Below are 21990 nucleotides of genomic sequence, written 5' to 3'. Positions count from 1 at the left end.
CTTACTCAGACGAAGGAGTTCAGTGGCTTGCACATAGAAGACATTCAGACAGTTTTGATTGTACAGATAACTTATTTAAACACGGAAAACACAAGTATAGAGGCTAATGGGCCTTTCTGGATAAATGTCATAGATGCTAAATCTAGTCTTGTTTAACATTTTATAATTGATTTGGAAGCGGGAATTTGTTCTAGCAGAGTAAGTGAAACCAAAATTTTCTGGGTATTGAAATATCAAAGCAAGGAGCACATATGTGTTGTACTTACACAATGTGGAAGAAAAGTGTCAAATAAGTGCTGCTGTTAGCCAGTGTAAGATGATGCAAAAGAACTACACTTACTGAGAAGATTATTGGTATCTAGAAAGAAAACTTTCTATGCTCATTCAAAATTCTGATTCCCTCACCTTAAGGAATGCAATAGAGCTGGAGAAAGTCTAGAGAAAAATGTCTGAAATAATCAAGGGAACAAGGTTAAACTGAAGAGCTTTAGATTTTTCCTCTTTAGAAAAATTACAGCTAAGAGTACGTGTGATCCAAGTCTATAAAGTTCATCTTCTCAGCCTACAACAGTCTACTGAATACCTGCTATGTGCCGTGTCAAACCCTGTAAGAAGTTCTGAGGATACAACAAATAAAACACAGCTTCTGCCCTCATCAAGAATATGAAAAAACAAAAACAAAAAAACAAACAAACAAAAATATATATAAAATATATATATAGTGAGCATGAATTCTTAACTAACTTCAAGTTAATTCTAATTAAGATAGAGATAACCTTGTGAAACTACAAAGAAGTAAATTTAAATTCATTAAAAGTTTATTAATATCAAGCAAACGTGATATGTTTAAGAAACCCTGTATTGAGGATCAAGAGAATAGGTTCTGTCATTAAACTTGTGTGACCTGGACAGGTGTTTTAACCACTCTTTTTTCAGTTGCATCATCTATAAAATGAGGTGATTGAAGAGGTATGAGGCTTCTTTTAGCTCTAAAATTCTAAAAGTTGTCTGAGGTAGGAAATGAGGAAAATAAATTATCCAAAATGTCTCATGTTTCCCAAAAGGCAAATCAGACAAATTAATGCATGACATTTCCATAATGAATTAATAAGGAAAGCGAGGATATTTATATTTTTTTGAAGTGATATCTTTCCCCTGCACAACCCTTTGCATCACCATTAGAGACAGCACCCTACATTTGTGGAAGTATGACTCTGAACCATTAAAGCAGTCCTTACGTTCCTAAGAGTTTCCTGCCTTGGGGAAAGCACAGTTATATTTTTCTATAATATTTTTCTGTGAAATCATTTTCTAAGGTTCTCATAAATTCTTACAATTTTTTTCACTAAGAAAAAAGTTAAAGGTTTTTCCTAAACAAAAGAGAACCAAAACATAACATTGTTTTGGGACAAGGAATGGTAGCTCCAATTTTGAGCAGTTTATTCGCAATTCAGTAGAGAGCAACTGAGATAAAAGGAAGTAACTTAGACTAGAGTTTTAAAAGGAAGTAGTAGGTAAGGGAAATTCTTGATAATAACGTAAATAGGAAAGAAATACCAGTTCTGTTCATGGAATTTGAAAGTATTATGCTAATGATTGTCTCTTTATAAACATCAGTATATTACTATACAATAGTACTGTAACTGAGTCTGAGTATTTTAGTTCAAAACACATTTCACTAAGAATATACGTTATTCACTGTTGTATTCTACACAGTGTTTCCACATAGTAGGCACTAATTTAATATTAAGAGTGACTAGAGACGAGTCTCTCCCATCAGGAAACTTGCACAAGCCTCTTAGATAGCCTCATCCACCAGACGGCACCCAGCAGAAGCACTTCAGACCTAGGGACACATACAGACTGAAAGTGAGGGGATGGAAAAAGATATTCCATGCAAATGGAAATCAAAAGAAAGCTGGAGTAGCAATACTTATATAAGATAAAAGAGACTTTAAACCAAAGAATGTTACAAGAGACAAGGAAGGACACTACATAATGATGAAGGGATCAATCCAAGAAGAAGATATAACAATTATAAATATATATGCACCCAACATAGGAGCACCTCAATACATAAGGCAACTGCTAACAGCTATAAAAGAGGAAATCGACAGTAACACAATAGTGGTGGGGGACTTTAACACCTCACTTACACCAATGGACAGATCATCCAAAAAGAAAATTAATAAGGAAACCCAAGCTTTAAATGACACAATACACCAGATTTAATTGATATTTATAGGACAGTCCATCCAAAAACAGCAGATTACACTTTCTTCTCAAGTGCGCACGGAACACTCTCTAGGATAGATAACATCTTGGGTCACAAATCAAGCCTCAGTAAATTTAAGAAAATTGAAATCATATCAAGCATCTTTTCTGACCACAACACTATGAGATTAGAAATCAGTTACAGGGAAAAAAACATGAAAAACACAAACACATGGAGGCTAAACAATATGTTACTAAATAACCAAAATATCACTGAAGAAATCAAAGAGGAAATCAAAAAATACCTAGAGACAAATGACCACGAAAACACGACAATCCAAAACTTATGCGATGCAGCAAAAGCAGTTCTAAGAGGGAAGTTTATAGCAAAACAAGCCTACCTCAAGAAACAAGAAAAATCTCAAACGATCTAATCTTACACCTAAAGGAACTAGAGAAGGAAGAAAAAACAAAACCCAAAGTTAGTAGAAGGAAAGAAATCATAAAGATCAGAGCAGAAATAAACGAAACGGAAACAAAGAAAACAATAGCAAAGATCAATAAAACTAAAATCTTATTCTTTGAGGAGATAAACAAAATTGATAAACCATTAGCCAGACTCATCAAGAATAAGAGGGAGAGGACTCAAATCAATAAAATTAAAAATGAAAAAGGAGAAGTTACAACAGACATGGCACTAATACAGAGCATCCTAAGAGACTATTACAAGTAACTCTATGCCATTAAAATGGACAACCTGGAAGAAATGGACAAATCCTTAGGAAGATATAACTTTCAAGACTGAACCAGGAATAAATAGACAATAAGAAGAGACCAATCAAAAGTAATGAAATTGAAACTGTGATTAAAAATCTTCCAACAAACACAAAAGTCCAGGACAAGATGGCTTCACAGGTGAATTCTGTCAAACATTTAGAGAAGAACTAACACCCATCTTTCTCAAACTCTTCCAAAAAATTGCAGAGGAAGGAACACTCCCAAACTCATTCTGTGAAGCCACCATCACCCTGATACCAAAACCAGACAAAGATACTCAAAAAAAGAAAATTACACACCAGTATCACTGATGAATATAGATGCAAAAATCCTCAACAAAATACTAGCAAACAGAATCCAACAACACATTAAAAGGATCATACACTATGATCAAGGGGGATTTTTCCCAGGGATGCAAGGATTCTTCAATATATGCAAATCAATCAATGTGGTACACCATATTAAAAACTGAGAGTAAAAACCATATTATCATCTAAATAGATGCAGAAAAGGCTTTTGACAAAATTGAACACGCATTTATGATAAAAAACTCTCCAGAAAGTGGGCATAGAGAGAACCTACCTCAACATAATAAAGGCCATATACGACAAACCCACAGCAAACATCATTCTCAATGGAGAAAAACTGAAAGCTATTTCTTCTAAGTTCAGGAACGAGACAAGGATGCCCACTCTCGCCACTGTTATTCAACATAGTTTGGGAAGTCCTAGCCACAGCAATCAGAGAAGAAAAAGAAATAAAAGGAATACCAATTGGAAAAGAAGAAGTAAAACTGTCACTGTTTGCAGATGACACGATACTATACATAGAGAATCCTAAAGATGCCACCAGAAAACTACTAGAGCTAATCAGTGAATTTGGTAAAGCTGCAGGATACAAAATTAATGCACAGAAATCTCTGGCATTCCTATACACTAATGATGAAAAATCTGAAAGAGAAATTAAGGAAACACTCCCATTTACCACTGCAACAAAAAGAATGAAATACCTAGGAATAAACCTTCCTAGGGAGACAAAAGACCTGTATGCAGAAAACTGTAAGACACTGATGAAAGAATTTAAGGATGATACCAACAGATGGAGAGATATACCATGTTCTTGGATTGGAAGAATCAATATTGTGAAAATGACTATACTACCCAAAGCAATCTACAGATTCAATGCAATCCCTATCAAATTACCAATGGCATTTTTTACAGAACTAGAACAAAAAATCTTAAAATTTGTATTGAGACACAAAAGACTCCAAATAGCCGAAGCAGTCTTGAGGGAAAAAAAACAGAGCTAGAGGAATCAGACTCTGACTTCAGACTATACTACAAAGCTACAGTAATCAAGGCAGTATGGTATTGGCCCAAAAACAGAAATATAGATCTATGGAACAGGATAGAAAGCCCAGAGATAAACCCACACACCTATGGTCAACTAATCTATGACAAAGGAGGCAGGGATATATAATGGAGAAAAGACAGTCTTTTCAATAAATGGTGCTGGGAAAACTGGACAGCTACATGTAAAAGAATGGAATTAGAACACTCCCTAACAGCATACACAAAAATAAACTCAAAATGTATTAGAGACCTAAATGTAAGACCGGACACTATAAAACGCTTAGAGGAAAACATAGGAAGAACACTCTCTGACATAGATGACAGCAAGTTTTTTTTTTTCATCCACCTCGTAGAGTAATGGAAATAAAACCAAAAATAAACAAATGGGACTTAATGAAACTTAAAACCTTTTGCACAGCAAAGGAAAAACCATAAACAAGATGAAAAGACAACCCTCACAATGGGAGAAAATATTTGCAAACAAATCAATGGACAACGGATTAATCTCCAAAATATATAAACAGCTCATGCAGCTCAATATTAAAAAAAAAAAACCCAATCCAAAAATGGGCAGAAGACCTAAATAGACATTTCTCCAAAGAAGACATACAGATGGCCAAGAAGCACATGAAAAGCTGCTCAACATCACTAATTATTAGAGAAATGCAAATCAAAACTATAGTGAGGGGCTTCCCTGGTGGTGCAATGGTTGACAGTCCGCTTGCCGACGCAGGGGACATGGGTTTGTGCCCTGGTCTGGGAAGATCCCACATGCCGCGAAGTGGCTGTGTCTGTGAGCCATGGCCGCTGAGCCTGCGCGTCCGGAGCCTGTGCTCCACAACGGGAGAGGCCACAACAGTGAAAGGCCTGCGTACCGGAAAAAAAAAAAAAAAAACCTACAGTGAGGTATCACCTCACACCAGTTAGAATGGGCATCTTCAGAAAATCTACAAACAGCAAATGCTGGAGAGGATGTGGAGACGAGGGAACCCTTTTGCACTATTGGTGGAGATGTAAATTGTTACAGCCACTATGGAGAACAGTATGGAGGTTCCTTAAAAAACTAAAAACAGCATAACCATATGACCCAGCAATCCCACTACTGGGCATATACCCAGAGAGAACCATAATTCAAAAAAACACATGCACCCCAGTGTTCATTGCAGCACTATTTCCAATAGCCAGGTCATGGAAGCAACCTAAATGCCCATTGACAGACAAATGGATAAAGAAGTAGTGGTACATATATACAATGGAATATTATTCAGCCGTAAAAAGAAACGAAATTGGTTCATTTGTAGAGATGTGGATGGATCTAGAGACTGTCATACAGATTGAAGTAAGTCAGAAAGAGAAAAATAAATATCATACATTAACGCATATATGTGGAACCTAGAAAAATGGTACAGATGAACCGGTTTGCAGGGCAGAAATAGAGAAACATATGTAGAGAACAAACGTACGGACACCAAGGGGGGAAAGTGGCGGGCTCGGGGGATGGTGTGATGAATTTGGAGATTGCAATTGACTAATATGTATAAAATGGATAAGTAATAAGAACCTGCTGTATAAAAAAATAAATAAAATTCTAAAATTCAAAAAAAAGTGAGTGACTAGAATGGAATCTGATCTTGACATTCATAATAAAATTTTAGTGTTATAAGACTTCATAAGTCTTCTAGTACACTACCATCCCCATTGTATAGGCAAAACATTAAAACTCAGAAGTTAGGTGACTCTTCCAGTGTTCCAAAATTTGTCAGGGATGAATATAAGGCTAGAACTCAGATTTCGTGAGTAGTTCATAATAGGTGAGAAGGCAAATCTGTTAAATTTGAGTGGTATGAAGCAGAGTGAATAGAATAGTTTGGGAAAGTAGTCAGAAATAAAGTTGACTAGGGCTTCCACTTAGTGTCAATAAATAAGCTGCACAAAATATGAATCTGTTAATATACAGTTAGTATACATGCATACAGATAACGTGAGTGTTGTAAGAGACACAGCACAGTAACATCTATTAGCAGCATGCCATGTTCTAAGAAGAAAGTCTGTTTGTGTTTCCACAGAATTACAGCATGTGGGAGCTCCAAGCTATTCTCTCATTTCATTGTACATTGCCTAAAACCATAATTTGGTATGTGGGTTTAAATAACTTGATGAAAACTGTAGAAAGGCTAGAGACAGGCAAAAAGTAGATCAAAGTATTAGGAAATAGATACTTAAATGTTTTAAAATTATGTTTTCTAGAGAAAGCAAAATGGAATATAGCTATATTTTTTTAAAGGACAAGAAGTTTAAATCACAGGAGGAGAGATTTCAATTAGACACAAAATAACACTTCCTGCCAGAAGTGATTTTTAGACAAATTTTGTCCTTTTCTAAAGGCCTTTTGGACTAGTTATTTTCCAATTTGGAGTGCCTTAATGAGGTTTCCTGAGTAAAAACTTAACATAGAGTGACAAATCTTAAATTGAGTCTGTTATAAATATTCATTGAAAAATATTATTAATGTGAAATGTACATTTATTTTAAGCTATTCCTATTCATTGAAGTGATATTTAGATATATATGTGTGAAAATCAATCCCTTTCATAGTCATTAAAATCAGAATCCCTTTGAGAGAAAAAATGAAGATGTAATCTAAGACAGTATGGTTTCTTTTAACTGTATTTTTATGCTAAATTAAGATATTCATAGAACCAGAGTTTTAAGGGACTTTCCACATGCAAAGACAGTTGATTTACAAACTATTGTGAACTTTTATATTTGTTGCAACTTCTGAAGTCTGATAATCACATGTGTTTATGAAAGTGATGATTAATGTATTAATTTTTCTAATTATGAAAGTAGTATGTATTCATCATGAACGTTTTGGCAGGTAGTCATAAATGTATAAAAAGAAAACTAGCACCAGTAATCTTACTACCTACAAATAACCTTTTGGCTTATTAATTCTTTTTATTTTTTCTACCGCCTTCTTTTCATGTATATGTTCTTGTTATTGTTTAATCAAATTTTGACCCCACTGGTTACACAATTCTTGAATGGGGGAACAGTTGTGAATAATACTGCAGTGAACATTCTTGACTATATAATTTAGTGTAGATTATTACAGTTGGAATTGCTGCTTATGAACCATTATATATTAAGGATATTAACTATTGAAACATAAGTTTTTTTCAAGATTGCTGTTTATTATTTAATTTTTTAATAAGTAGTCTGATCTGTCTACTTTCTTTGCAGCTTGTAACATTGCTATTATGCTTAGAAAGAACTTCTTCCCAATGCCACTAGCAGCTGAATACTCATGTGTATTTTCCCTAGATATTACTTACTTCATTTTTCACATATAACCCATTAGTTCTTCTAGACCAAATATATACATTTATTTTGATAAATGCCATAAGATAAGGAACTGATTTTAATTTTTTCTAAATGGTTAATTTCCCAGTCTTATTTATTGATAATTTTTTCTCAATACTAATCTATAATTTTTATCTTACTAAAGCCTTTTGGACTCAGTTTTCTTCCTTTGTATTTTTCTGTTCTTATGCCAGTACCATACCATTTTTAAGTATTTTAGCCATTAAATGTTTAAAAAGCTAGTGGGACCGGTCTTCCTTCATTATTCCTCTTTTTCAAAAATTTCCATGTTTTTATTTTCGTACCACTTAATATTTCTTGTGAAGTTTGGAATCACTTTTCTAACTTTTTTTTAAAAGGGAAACCTCAAAGGAATTTTGATTCAAAATGCATTAAATACGAAAATTTATTTTAGAAAAATTAACTTCAGAGCTAGAAGTATGTTTCTTAACATCTTTCTTGTGTCGTTCAGTAAAGTTTTAGTTATTTTTCCTTCAATTGACTCCACTTATTTTTCTTAAGTTTATTCCTTACAAATTTTTATTATGTTATTTATATTATGAAAAATATATTTTATTATTTCATTATTGGTTTGGTTTGTAAGATATCTGTAGACTTATATTTATGTTGCACATTTTATATTTAGTGAACTTTGTTTAATCCTAATTTTTCAGCTATTACTTTGGACTCTTCTGGGTAGCATTTATCCTGTATATCTTCCTCATCCTCTTTATTTAATTACATTTAATTGATTTTCCTTCTGACTTTGAATAATAACAATAATAGGCATCATTTTGTCTTACAGTTCTTTGATGTTAAGGGTGTATCATTTATAATTGACCAAGACTTTATTGGCTTTTTTATGAGAAATTGATATTGAAATTCATCTAATGCTTTTTGGGCATCTGTTAAGATTATTCAGTTCTTCTTGTTACCTATTTATATGATATATAAAGATACTACCTAATATAAACCCTTCTTTTATTCCTAGAATGAATGTCTTCTTCATGTCAAGATCTGTAATCTTTTAGCATACTGTTGGTTTCTATTTTCAAGTATATTTTTTAGGATCTTTGCATCTATATTCATAAGTGAATATGGTCTGTAATTTTCTTTTTTTGTGCTGTCTTTGTCAAGTTTTGATATCCGGGTTAGGCCAGCTTCATAAATGAATTGGAACTCTTTCCCTAATTTCCTGTGCTCTGGAACAGTTTATATAGTTTGGGAATTATTTGTTCTTGAAAATTTTAAAGAACTCAACTATAATACCATCTAGGCCTGGAGCCTTTGTTGGAGGTAATTCTTTGACAATTTTGGGGGTTTTTTTCTGGTTAGATTTTTACTTCGTTAGTCAGTTTTGGTAATTGGTTTTTCCTGGAATTCATTCAGATTTTCAAATATATTGGCATAACATTATATATACTATTCTCTCACAAATTGAATATCTTCTTTATCTGTTATATCCTCTTTTATATTTCTAGTTTTAGTCATTTGAGTTTTCCTCTTTTTTCAAAGTATATTTAGCTGTAGTTTATTTTTATTGGTTTTCTTTAAAAAAAAACTAAGATTGATAAGTCAGTTTTATTTTTTTTTTTTGCCTGATGTCTCATTTTTAGGTGTCTGTTTTTGTTATCCTGATTTTCTCAGGTTTTTTCCTTATTAAATGGAATGCTTCCTTTGTTTTCATATTTAAGATAAAAAAGATGGCGCCATTACAATGGAGAAGCATATGAGGATGATGAACATCATCCTCGGGGTGGTGTTCCTTGTCAGACCTCCTAATAGGGCCAGTGAATCACACTCACCATTGGCATTTTATTTGCAGTAGTGATTGAGTGAAGGACTGTAATCATAATATGCTCACTACTTGCTACTGTTTGTTTTAATATTCAACTATAGTAGTGTTTTAAAAATTAAATGAAGAATAAACTTGAATATAAAAGCTCAAAAAAAAATCTCCGAATTGCATCTTTTTTTTAATTCCACTTTCATTCCTCTGCTATATATGGCCTGGTAGTCAACATTCTACACGACTCTCTTTCCATTCAGAAGAGCCATCTTTATATCTATGAATTTGCCTCTTATAGTTCTGGCTGTATTCCTTAGGTATGGATATGATTACCTTTATTTTCTAATATACCTTTATTTTCTAATAGTGTGCAATTATAGCTTTGATTTCTTCTTTGACCCAAAATAGTTAGGAGTGGTTTTTTTAACTTTTCACGTGCTTGAGGGAGTTGAGGTTTTCTTCCATTTTGTTTTGCACTTTATTAATTCCTAGTTTTATTATATTTTAGTCAAAGAATGTGGCTCATTCAATTTTTGATTTTTTTTATAATCACTGAGGTTTACTTTCAGGCTAACATCAATTTTTATAAATATGTCTGGACATTCCCTTTATTTGCACTGTATATTGACTTATATTGATAAGCACTGAATCCAGTTCCTGTAATTTTCAGATCCTTCAGATTCTGCAAGAAGTCCTTACTCTTTTGTCTGTTTAATTAGTTCAGCATGAGTACTGTGTTAATTGCTTACAAAAGTGATATTTCTCACAGTTCCTTATGGTATTTTTAATGGGTTTTGCTGCACAGGTCTTGGGGCTGTTAAACAAAAAACATTCATGATTGTATATCTTTATGATAGTTAAAGCCTATTGTCAACAAAAAAAAATGATCCTCTGTCCTATTAAATGTATTTTATCTTAAATTCTCCTTTGATACCAATATTTGTAACCCATTCTGGATATCTGTCTAATATAAGTATATAGTTTTCCATCCTTTTATTTTTACCATTTATGTCATTTTGTTTTAGGCAGTTTACATTATTATGTTTCTAAAGTTTTTAATCTAAAATTGTCTCTGGTCTTAAAATCTGACCAATAGAAGCTGGTGGAATGAACCAGTCTCAGAACTCTGATGTTTGCAAACACTTAGCAACAGAGACAGCAGCAGCCACAGTTCCTGCTGCTTTTTCTTGCTGCATGCTAGAGAAACACAAGCATTAATCCTAAGTGGATTTCTTACTAAATAATATGTAGCCTGTTTTAGCATTCCTGAAAATCTGTTTGCTTTCATTCTCGGTAGAATCACAAATGTTCAGATTTATAAACTTGACAACTTTGGCTGCAGTGTTTCCTGGGACACAAATGTTCTCTCCAAATCCTTTTTTTTTTTAATCTATGTAATATTTTAAGGAATATGATTATTTTGCTTTTTATTTTTTTAATTTAAAAAATTATTTTTATTTTTGGCTGTATTGGGTCTTTGTTGCTGCGTGCGGGCTTTCTCTAGTTGCAGCGAGCAGGGGATACTCTTCGTTGCAGTGCACGGGCTTCTCGTTGCGGTGGCTTCTCTTGTTGCGGAGCACGGGCTCTAGGTACGCGGGCTTCAGTATTTGTGGCACGCGGGCTCAGTAGCTGTGGCTCGTGGGCTCTAGAGAGTAAGCTCAGTAGTTGTGGCACACGGGCTTAGTTGCTCTGCGGCATGTGGGATCTTCCCGGACCAGGGCTCGAATCCATGTCCCCTGCATTGGCAGGCAGATTCTTAACCACTGCGCCACCAGGGAATTCCCTGTTTTGCTTTTTAGTTTGTGCATGGTCATTAATTTTGTATGTGTGAACTTTAGTGCTTACCCATCTAAGTTTGTAATTTCTGTTGTATTAATCAATGTAAGTTAAATTCTTAGGACAACCTTGAAGGTAAAAATAGATTCTAGTAACATATTTGTTTTAAGAGCTTTAAAATAGTTAACATTTCATGAGTTAAATGACATATATACGTTTTACAGCAATCTGTAATCTAAGTCAGACCTAAACATATGTGTAGAATTTATAAATTTCTTAAATACATATTGTTTAATGTTACATCACCTGTATGAAATAAATGGAAGCAGATATTATTCCTGCTTTATGGATGATGTTCTTATATTCAGAAGTGAATTGTCCTGGACAAATCTGAAACCAGGTTTTCTGACTTCAAAGCTGGGCTCTTTTTACATTAATCCCTATTACCTCTAGAAACTTGTCCCAAATGCTATCCCTTTTCTTTTTTATATAAATTTATTTATTTATTTTATTTGGCTGCATTGGGTCTTCGTTGCTGCACGCAGGCTTTCTCTAGTTGTGGCACATGGGGGCTACTCTTTGTTGTGGTGTGCGGGCTTCTCACTGCGGTGGCTTCTCTTGTTGCAGAGCATGGGCTCTAGGCACGTGGGCTTCAGTAGTTGTGGCTCGCAGGCTCAGTAGTTGTGGTGCACGAGCTTAGTTGCTCCATGGCATGTGGGATCTTCCCAGACCAGGGCTCAAACCCATGTCCCCTGCATTGGCAGGCAGATTCTTAACCACTGCACCACCAGGAAGTCCCCGCTATTCTTTTTAAAATTTAAAATTTTGGAGTAGCATTTGCCAAGCCTTAATTGTATTTTAAATATATATAACTAATTGGAAATAGTAAACTAAAACTTAAAAGTGATCAATTCTGGCATTACTGACTTTTTGTTCATATTTGATAGTTAAATATGTATGCTAAATATGCTTAAGACGTAAATTGGTTTAAGATTTTTACCATTTAAATTTACATTAATATGTGTAGTCTGAATTGTTACCCTAAATACATTGTCTAGCCTTTAAGTTATTACTTTTCAGGTAAGTTTTTTTTCACACTTCCTTGGTGTGGCCTGTTTCACAGAGGTCCTTATCCTAGTTTTCTCTTTTCCCTGTGTTTCCTTTGACTTGATTCTCAAGGAGCTAGTTGATAATCTGTCTTTCCCTCACCTTCTCTATGTTTCTGACCTCTGGTACTTTCACAGAGTGCTCATTTACTCTCATCTTTCCCTCCTCAACTCTTTACAATAATAATAGGAAGAGCAGTAACAGCGCAGTGGAGAATAAAGCTGGAATTGTAAATATTATATCAGGAAAGGAACTAGTTCTATTATTTGACACATTTGTAGAGAAGACTGATTGACTTGTCTAAAATTACACCAACTGTACTAAACATATGTTATAGTCATAACTGGAACTACAAAGCAAGTCTCCTAATTTAAAATCAGTCCTTTCCAATACCCCCACCCGTGTAAACTGCATGTTCATGAGCCCAGCTGTTCCATATCTTGAATCTTTCAGTTATCAATTCATCACTGCTCTTACTACCTTTTTTGTCTGCCACTAACATGGTATGTTGCAATTGATAGGCACTGAGTACTTTCCTTTTAGCTAATGCTATTAAGACTTCAACATGGGCTTCCCTGGTGGCACAGTGGTTGAGAGTCTGCCTGCCGATGCAGGGGACACGGGTTCGTGCCCCGGTCTGGGAGGATCCCCCATGCCGCGGAGCGGCTGGACCCGTGAGCCATGGCTGCTGAGCCTGCGCGTCCGGGGCCTGTGCTCCGCAATGGGAGAGGCCACAACAGTGAGAGGCCCGTGTACCACAAAAAAAAAAAAAAAAAACCTCAACATTACTACTCCTGAGGACAAATTAAAATAAATTATTAAAAATAAATTAATTTGAGTGCATTAATTCACTGAGCATTATATGCACACAATCCCTGCTCTCAAATAGGAGAAATAGACCAGTAAGTAAACGGGTGCAAAGAAAGAGTTACTATAGTTCAACCTGGTGAATTGAAGGCAGACATCACGGAAGAGGTGACTTCTATAAAAACTGAGAAGTTTACCAAGCAGACTAGGGATTGAGAAGGGGGTTCTAGGTGGAAGGTGCAATTCGTAATGCATGGAGGCTTATAATCAGAGTTCAGGAGAAGATGTCAGAGACCAGGCCAAAAAAGTTAGACTACTTCCATGGCGAGGTCATGCAGGGTCACTGAAAACTTAATAAAAACAAACATCGGCAGACAGTGAGAAACTGTAAGGTTAAGGAGAGAATTGGTATTTAGGAGTTAGGAACAGGAGGAACAAGAGCCCTCCTAAAATGAAGAGGAATTTAAAAGAGAAGCAAGAAAGCATGTTGTGTTATAATGTGAGAAAAGAGATTATTTTGAGAAGGGAATTCGCTCCAGTCTCCTGTGCCTCAGGCAGCTCAAGTAAGAGGAAGACAAGAAAGAAAGTCAGTTAATAGCCTATTGGAATCTGTTGCCAGAGGAGTTTCCACATCATATTAGGGAAGCCTGATTTCAGTGTCATGAAAGGTAAATAGGTGGGAAGTAAAGAACTTGAGTAGAGACTCATTTTTAAAGGGTTAGAGAAAGAAAAAGTAGTTAGAAGTAGAGACGTGAGGTGGTGAGAATAGATTTTTTTTTTTTTTTAGTCTCATCCATTAGGGATCAAGTTAATTTGCATATAGCAACATGCAATGAGCAGTAGCTGCAACAAGAAGAAGGAATTCAATTTTCCTTTTGCCAGCTCTGTAATATTAGCAGGGATCCAGGCTTCTAAGTCCCCACTCCACCACCCATAATCCTTAGTCTGGTTTTACTTGTTGTGTCCAAAATGAGCTACGATGGCTGATGGGAAAACTAAGCAACTTAGAATTCAGATGCATTATGGAAGGGAGAAAAAGGTTGAAAAATCACTGATTTATGTTACTTATTTAAAGCTAATCATCCTGTCTTCTGGTTTTCTAAATTACCATTTAAATATAGTGTTTTTCTCCTCTTCCCAAATAGATACTTAAAAAAAAAAAAACCTTGGACTAAGCCTTGCTTATAATAAAACCACATTTCATTTATTTTTATTTGTGGTAAAATACACACATAAAATTTACCATCATAACCATTTTTAAGTTCATAGTTTGGTGGTACTGAGTACATTCACATTGTTGTGCTACCACACCACCATACATCCAGGGAACTCTTTTCTTCTTGCAAAACTGCAACTCTGTACCCATCAGACCATAACCCCCCATTCCCTCCTCCCCGAGCACCTGGCAACCACCATTCTACTTTTCTGTCTCCATGAATTTGACTATTCCAAGTATTACCTCATATAAGCCAAATCATATGGTATTCTCCTTTTGTGAATAGCTTATTTCACTCAGCATAATGTCCTCAAGGTTCATCCATGTAGTAGCATGTGTCAGACTATTCCATTATGTGTATTCACAATTTTGTTTATCCATTCTTCTGTTGATGGGTACTTAGTTTGCTTCTACCTTTTGGCTGTGAAGAATAATGCTTCTATGAACATTGGTGTACAGATATCTCTTTAGGACCTACTTTCAATTATTTGGGGTATATTCCCAAAAGCAGAATTGCTGGAACATATGGTAATTCTATTTTAATTTTATGAGGAACCATCATATTGTTTTTCATAATGACTATACCATTTTACAACCTCACCAGCAGTGTACAAGGTTCTCCATATCCTTGTCAATGCTTATTTTCTGGAGGTTTTGATAGTGGCCATTTTAGTGGGTGTGAGGTGGTATCTCATCGTGGTTTGTTTTTTTTTTTAACTTCTTATTTTATGTTGGAGTATAGCCGATTAACAATGTTTTGGTAGTTTCAGGTGCACAGCAAAGCATCTCAGCCATACACATACATGTATCCATTCTCCCCCAAACTTGCCTCCCATCCACACTGCCACATAACATTGAGCAGAGATCCCTGTGCTATACAGTAGGTCCTTGTTAGTTATCCATTTTAAATAAAGCAGTGTGTACATGTTGATCCCAAACTCCCTAACTATCCCTTCCTCCCACCCTTCCCCCCTGGTAACCATTAGTTCGTTCTCTAAGTCTGTGAGTCTGTTTCTGTTTTGTAAATAAGTTCATTCATATCGTTTCTTTTTAGATTCTGCATATAAGGGATATCATATGATATTTCTCTTTCTCTGACTTATTTCACTCAGTATGACAATCTCTGGGTCCCTCCACGTTGCTACAAATGGCATTATTTCATTCTGTTTAATGGCTGAGTAATATTCCATTGTACATACATACCACATCTTTATCCATTCCTCTGTCAATGGACATTTAGTTTGCTTTCATGTCTTGGCTATTGTAAACAGTGCTGCAGTGAACACTGGGGTGCATGTATCCTTTCGAACCATGTTTTTCTCTGGATATATACCCAGGAGTAGGATTGCAAGGTTATATGGTAGCTCTATTTTTAGTTTTTTAAGGAACTTCCATACTGTTATCCATAGTGGCTGTACCAATTTACATTCCGACCAACAGTGTATGAGGGATCCCTTCTCTCCACACCCTCTCCAGCATTTATTGTTCTGGATTTTTTGATGATAGCCATTTTGACTCGTGTGAGGTGATATCTCATTGTGGTTTTGGTTTGCATTTCTCAAATAATTAGCGACGTTGAACATCTTTTCATGTGCCTCTTGGCCATCTATATGTCTTCTTGGGAGAAATGTCTATTTAGATCTTTTGCCCGTTTTTCCATTGGGTTGTTTGTTTTGATGATATTAAGCCACATGAGCTGTGTGTAAATTTTGGAGACTAATCCCTTGTTGGTCACATCATTTGCAAATATTTTCTCCCAATCTGTGGGTTGTCTTTTCGTTTTGTTTATGGTTTCCCTTTGCTATGCAAAAGCTTTTGAGTTTAATTAGGTCCCAATTTTTTATTTTTGGTTTTATTTCTATTATCCTGGGAGATGGATCAAAAAAGATATCGAGGGCTTCCCTGGTGGAACAGTGGTTGAGAGTCCGCCTGCCAATGCAGGGGACACGGGTTCGTGCCCCGGTCTGGGAGGATCCCACGTGCCGCGGAGCGGCTGGGCCCGTGGGCCGTGGTCGCTGGGCCTGCGCGTCTGGAGCCTGTGCTCTGCAGCGGGAGAGGCCACAGCGGTGAGAGGCCCGCGTACCGCAAAAAAAAAAAAAAAAAAAAGATATCGCTTCAATTTATGTCAGAGTGTTCTGCCTATGTCTTCCTCTAGGAGTTTTATAGTGTCCAGTCTCACAATTAGGTCTTTAATCCATTTTGAGCTTATTTTTGTGTATGGTATTAAAGAATGATCTAATTTTATTTTTTTGTATGTAGCTGTCCAGTTTTCCCAGTGCCATTTGTTGAAGAGACTGTCTTGCCCCCACTGTGTAATCTTTCCTCCATTATTGTAGATTAATTGACCATAGGTGCATAGGTTTATTTCTGGGCTTTCTATCATGTTCCATTTATCTGTATTTCTGTTTTTGTGCCAGTACCATACTGCCTGGATGACTGTAGCTTTGTAGTATAGTCTGAAGTCCGGGAGCCTGATTCCTCAGGCTCCGTTTTTCTTTCCCAAGATTGCTTTGGCTATTTGGGATCTTGTGTCTCCATACAAATTTTAGGATTTTTTGTTCTAGTTCTGTGAAAAATGCCTTTGGTAATTTGATAGGGATTGCATTGAATCTGTAGATTGCCTTCGGTAGTATAGTCATTTTGACAATATTGATTCTTCCAATCCATCAACATGGTATATCTTTCTATCTGTTTGTGTTGTCTTCGATTTCATTCATCATCATCTTATAGTTTTTGGAGTACAGGTCTTTTACCTCCATAGGTAGGTTTATTCCTAGGTATTTTGTTCTTTTTAATGCAATGGTAAATGGGATTGTTTCTTGAATTGCTCTTTCTGATCTTTCATTGTTAGTGTATAGAAATGCACATATTTCTCTATTAGTTTTGATATCTGCAATTTTATCATAAATGGGTGCTGAATTTTGTCAAAAGCTTCTTCTGCATATATTGAGATGACATATGGTTTTTATTCTTCAATTTGTTGATACAGTGTATCACACTGATTGATTAGTGGATATTGAAAAATACTTTCATCCCTGGGAGAAATCCCACTTGATCATGGTGTATGATCCTTTTAATGTATTGTTGGATTCACATTGCTAGTATTTTGCTGAGGATTTTTGCATCTATGTTCATCAGTGATATTGGCCTATAATTTTCTTCTTTTGTGGCATCTTTGTCTGGTTTTGGTGTCCGGATGATGGTGACCTCATAGAACGAGTTTGGGAGTTTTCCTTGGTCTGCAATTTTTGGGAACAGTTTCAGAAGGATAGGTGTTAGCTCTTCTCTAAATGTTTGATAGAATTCACCTGTGAAGGCATCGGGTCCTGGACATTTGTTTGTTGGGAGGTTTTTTTTTTTTTGCGTTTTTTTTGCGGTACGCGGGCCTCTCACTGTTGTGGCCTCCTGTTGCGGAGCACAGGCTCCGGACGCACAGGCTCAACGGCCATGGCTCACAGGCCTAGCTGCTCCGCAGCATGTGGGATCTTCCCAGACTGAGGCACAAACTCATGTCCCCTGCATCAGCAGGCGGACTCTCAACCACTGTGTCACCAGGGAAGCCCTTTTGGGAGTTTTTAATCACAGTTTCAATATCAGTGCTTGTGATTGGTCTGTTCATATTTTCTGTTTCTTCCTGGTTCAGTCTTGGGAGGTACCTTTCTAAGCATTTGTCCATTTCTTCTAGGTTGTCCATTTTATTGGCATACAGTTGCTCGTAGTAGTCTCTTACGATCCTCTTTTTAAAAAATATTTACTTATTTTTTTCTTTTTGGCTGCGCTGGACCTTTGTTGCAGCATGTGGGATCTTCGTTGCCATGTGTGGTATCTTTAATTGCAGCATGTGGGATCTAGTTCCCTGACCAGGGATTGTACCTGGACCCCCTGCATCAGGAGCTCACAGTCTTAAGCCCTGGACCACCAGGTCCTTTGTATTTCTGTGGTGTCAGTTGTAACTTCTCCTTTTTCATTTCTAATTTTATTGATTTGAGTCTTCTCCCTTTTTTCCTTGATGAGTCTGGCTAAAGGTTTATCAATTTTATTTTTATTTTTCAAAGAACCAGCTTTAGTTTCATTGATCTTTGCTATTGTTTTCTTTGTCTCTGTTTCATTTATTTTGCTCTGATCTTTATAATTTCTTTCCTTCTGCTAACTTTAGGTTTTGTTTGTTCTTTCTCTAGTTGCTTTAGGTATCAGGTTAGATTGTTTATTTGAGATTTTTCTTGTTTCCTGTTGTAAGAATGTATTGCTATAAACTTCTCTCTTAGAACTGCTTTTGTTACATCCCATAGGTTTTGGAACATTGTGGTTTCGTTTTCACTTGTCTCTAGGTAGTTTTTGATTTCCTCTTTGATTTCTTCAGTGGTCCATTGGTTGTTTCGTAGCATTACTGTTTAACCTCCATGTGTTTGTGTTTTTTATAATTTTTTTCTTGTAGTTTATTTCTAAGCTCATAGCATTGTGATCGGGAAAGATGCATGATATGATTTCAATTTTCTTAAATTTACCAAGGCTCGCCTTGTGGCCCAGCATGTGGTCAATCCTGGAGAATGTTCCGTGTGCACTTGAGAATAATGTGTATTCTGCTGCTTTTGGATGGAATGCTCTGTAAATATCAATTAAGTCCATCTGGTCTAATGTGTCATTTAAGGCCTGTGTTTCCTTATTGATTTTCTGTCTGGATGATCTGTCCATTGATGCAAATGGAATGTTAAAGTCCCCTCCTACTGTGTTACTGTCGATTTCTCCCTTTATGGTTGTTAGTATTTGCCTTATGTATTAAGGTGCTCCTGTGTTGGGTGCATGTACATTTACAACTGTTATATCATCTTCTTGGATTGATCCCTTGGTCATTATGTAGTGTCCTTCTTTGTCTCTTATAACAGTCTTTATTTTAAAGTCTATTTTGTGTGATAGAAGTATTGCTACTCCAGCTTTCTTTTGATTTCCATTTGCATAGGATACCTTCTTCCATTCCCTCATTGTGGTTTTGATTTACATTTCCTGAATGATTAGTGGTATTGAGCATGTTTTCATATGTTTATTGGCCTTTTGTATATCTTCTTTGGAGAAATGTATTCAAGTTCTTTTGCCCATTTATGCATTGGGTTGTTTGTTTTTATGTTGTTAAGTTGTAGGAGTTCCTTGTATATCCTGAATATTAACCTCTTATGAGATATTTACATTAACTTGTTTTTAATTCTGCAAATAATATACAATATGTGTTCATTATAATAAATTAAAACAGTCTGAAAATATAACATCAAATTAAGATCTTTATTTATTCCCCCCTTCATCCCACTATGCTCTTGAGATTTAAATATTCCTAACAGCTTTATCTTTCTGTTCTTTTTTTCTGTACCTATGAGTCCTGTCAGTTATTCTTACGGTTTTTTATTTAAAATGAAACTATACTGTAAATGTTCTTACTTTTATCACTAAGCACTATATCTTAGGTAGCTCTCCTTGTCTATATATGTAGAGTTGTTACATTCTTTTTTTTTTTTACTGCTGCACAGTATTTCATAATATAAATGTTCCATGGTGTGTGTGTGTGTGTGTGTGTGTGTGTGTGTGTGTGTGTGTGTGTGTGTGTTTATACCCTCTATTTATGGACATTTAGGTAGTTCCTGATTTTTTCTACTATTAAAAAATGCTCAACAGCCTTGAATTAAGTATCTTTGCACTTGTATGAAAGTAACATTGAAGTATACACTGTGGTTGACTCGAACACTGCAGGGGTTAGGAGTGCTGACCCGAAGCAGCCAAAAATCCACTATAAATTTACACTTGGTCCTTCATATCCTTGGTTCTACATCTGTGAATTCAACCATCCGAGGATAGTATAGTACTGTAGTAGTATTTATTTTAAAAATTCTGCATATAAGTGGACCCATGCAGTTCAGCCTCAGGTGGTTTAGGGATCAGTGGTATTTGGAATTGTTAGATCAAAAGCTACAGTTTATCCATGCTAATTTAATTTTTGAATGATTACATTCACATGATTATAAATCATAAAGCATAAAAAGTATACAAGGAAGAAATCCCATCTCATCTTTGTCTTTCAGCCACCCATTTTCTAAACCTATAGGCAGCAACTCATATTACAGTAAGTCACCTATATACGAACCTTCAAATTGAGAACTTTCAAAGATGCAAACGTGTGTTTGCATGTCCAGTCACGTAAGTTAGTTCACGTGTCTGGCATATATTGTCATGTGCGTGCATCCTCTACAAGTAGTTGTGCTTTTATGTCCTTTACAGTACTGGATAGAGTACAGTAAGTAGTACAGTATCTTTATTTCAAGCCCAGGGTGTCCAGAAGCAAGCGTAAAAGCAACAGTGGTGTAGCTGGTACTTTTCAAGGTACTGTACTGTAAGGTTAAAAATGTTTTCTTTATTTTTTGTGTTTGTTTTTTATGTATTATTTGTGTGAAAAAGTATTATAAGCCTATTACAGTACAGTACCATACAGCTGATTGTGTTAGTTGGGTACCTAGGCTAACTTTGTTGGACTCACAAAGAACTTAAACTTACAAATGCATTCTCGGAATGGAACTCGTTCATATGTAGGGGACTTACTGTAGTTTCTTTTCTGTCATTCCAGCAATATTTTGTAATACTGTACAGGTAAGCAGTATTACATATTTTTGTTTCCTCTTTCCTTACGTGCTATCTACATGGCTTTTTGCTTTGCATTTGTTCACCCAGCAACGTATCCTGAGATCTGTCCATAAGAGAACATTAATTATTAATCGTTTTACTGTACTGGCATACCTCATTTTATTGTGCTTTGCTATACTGTGCTTCATAGATACTACAGTTTTTACAAATGAAAGTTTGTGGCAACCCTGCCTTAAGCAAGTCTGTTGACACCATTCTTCCAGCAGCATTTGCTTACTTCATGTCTCTGTCACATTTTGGTTAATTCTCACAGAATTTCAAGCTTTTTCATCATTATTATTCTTGTTATGATGATCAGTGATCTTTGATGTTACTACTATGCCTCACTGAAGGCTCAGGTGACAGTTAGCATTTATTAGCAGTAGTGTTTTTTTTAATTAAGGTATGTATGTTGTTTTTTAGATGTAATGCTATTGGAAACTTAATAGACTACAGTATAGTGTAAACATAGTTTTGTTATGCACTGGGAAACCAAAAACTTCGTGTGACCTGCTTTATGGTGATGTTCGCTTTATTGCAGTGGTCTGGAACCCAACCGGAAATATATCTGAGGTATGCCTGTATAATTATTATAACTAAATAATTATAATTAAATAATCATAATTAATCTTAATTATGAATGGCGTCATCTCATTCTATCATATGAATCATTATGTATATTTAGACTTCAGTTGATGGACCTCTAGGTTGTTTCTAGCTTTTTGGTAATACTGACAGTGCTGCTGTCAATGAACACACACGTATATCAGTAAAACAAATTCCAATACATGAAATTACTAAGGATTTGTGTTTTTGTAATTTGGATAGAAGTCATCTAACACATAGAGAAGCACATTTTTTTTGGCCTTCATTTCCTGCATTATCTCTGCTTCTGAATTTTTATTGTTAGTTTATTATTTTTTTTTAAA

At 35.5% G+C, this 21990-nt stretch overlaps 1 protein-coding gene across 1 annotated transcript in view; it reads left to right on the top strand.

The window, feature by feature from the left end:
• The window catches only part of RFX7 (regulatory factor X7), a gene marked incomplete at both ends in the record, with an annotated part of 164116 nt that overhangs the window by 89942 nt on the left and 52184 nt on the right, over positions 1-21990 (top strand). The gene's annotated exons all lie outside the window — the stretch shown is intronic.

Source organism: Hyperoodon ampullatus, assembly GCF_949752795.1.
Source record: "Hyperoodon ampullatus genome assembly, chromosome: 3".
Lineage (NCBI taxonomy): Eukaryota > Metazoa > Chordata > Mammalia > Artiodactyla > Ziphiidae > Hyperoodon > Hyperoodon ampullatus.
The sequence above is the reverse complement of the archived record's forward strand: the minus strand, read 5'-3'. Positions and strand labels throughout refer to the sequence as shown.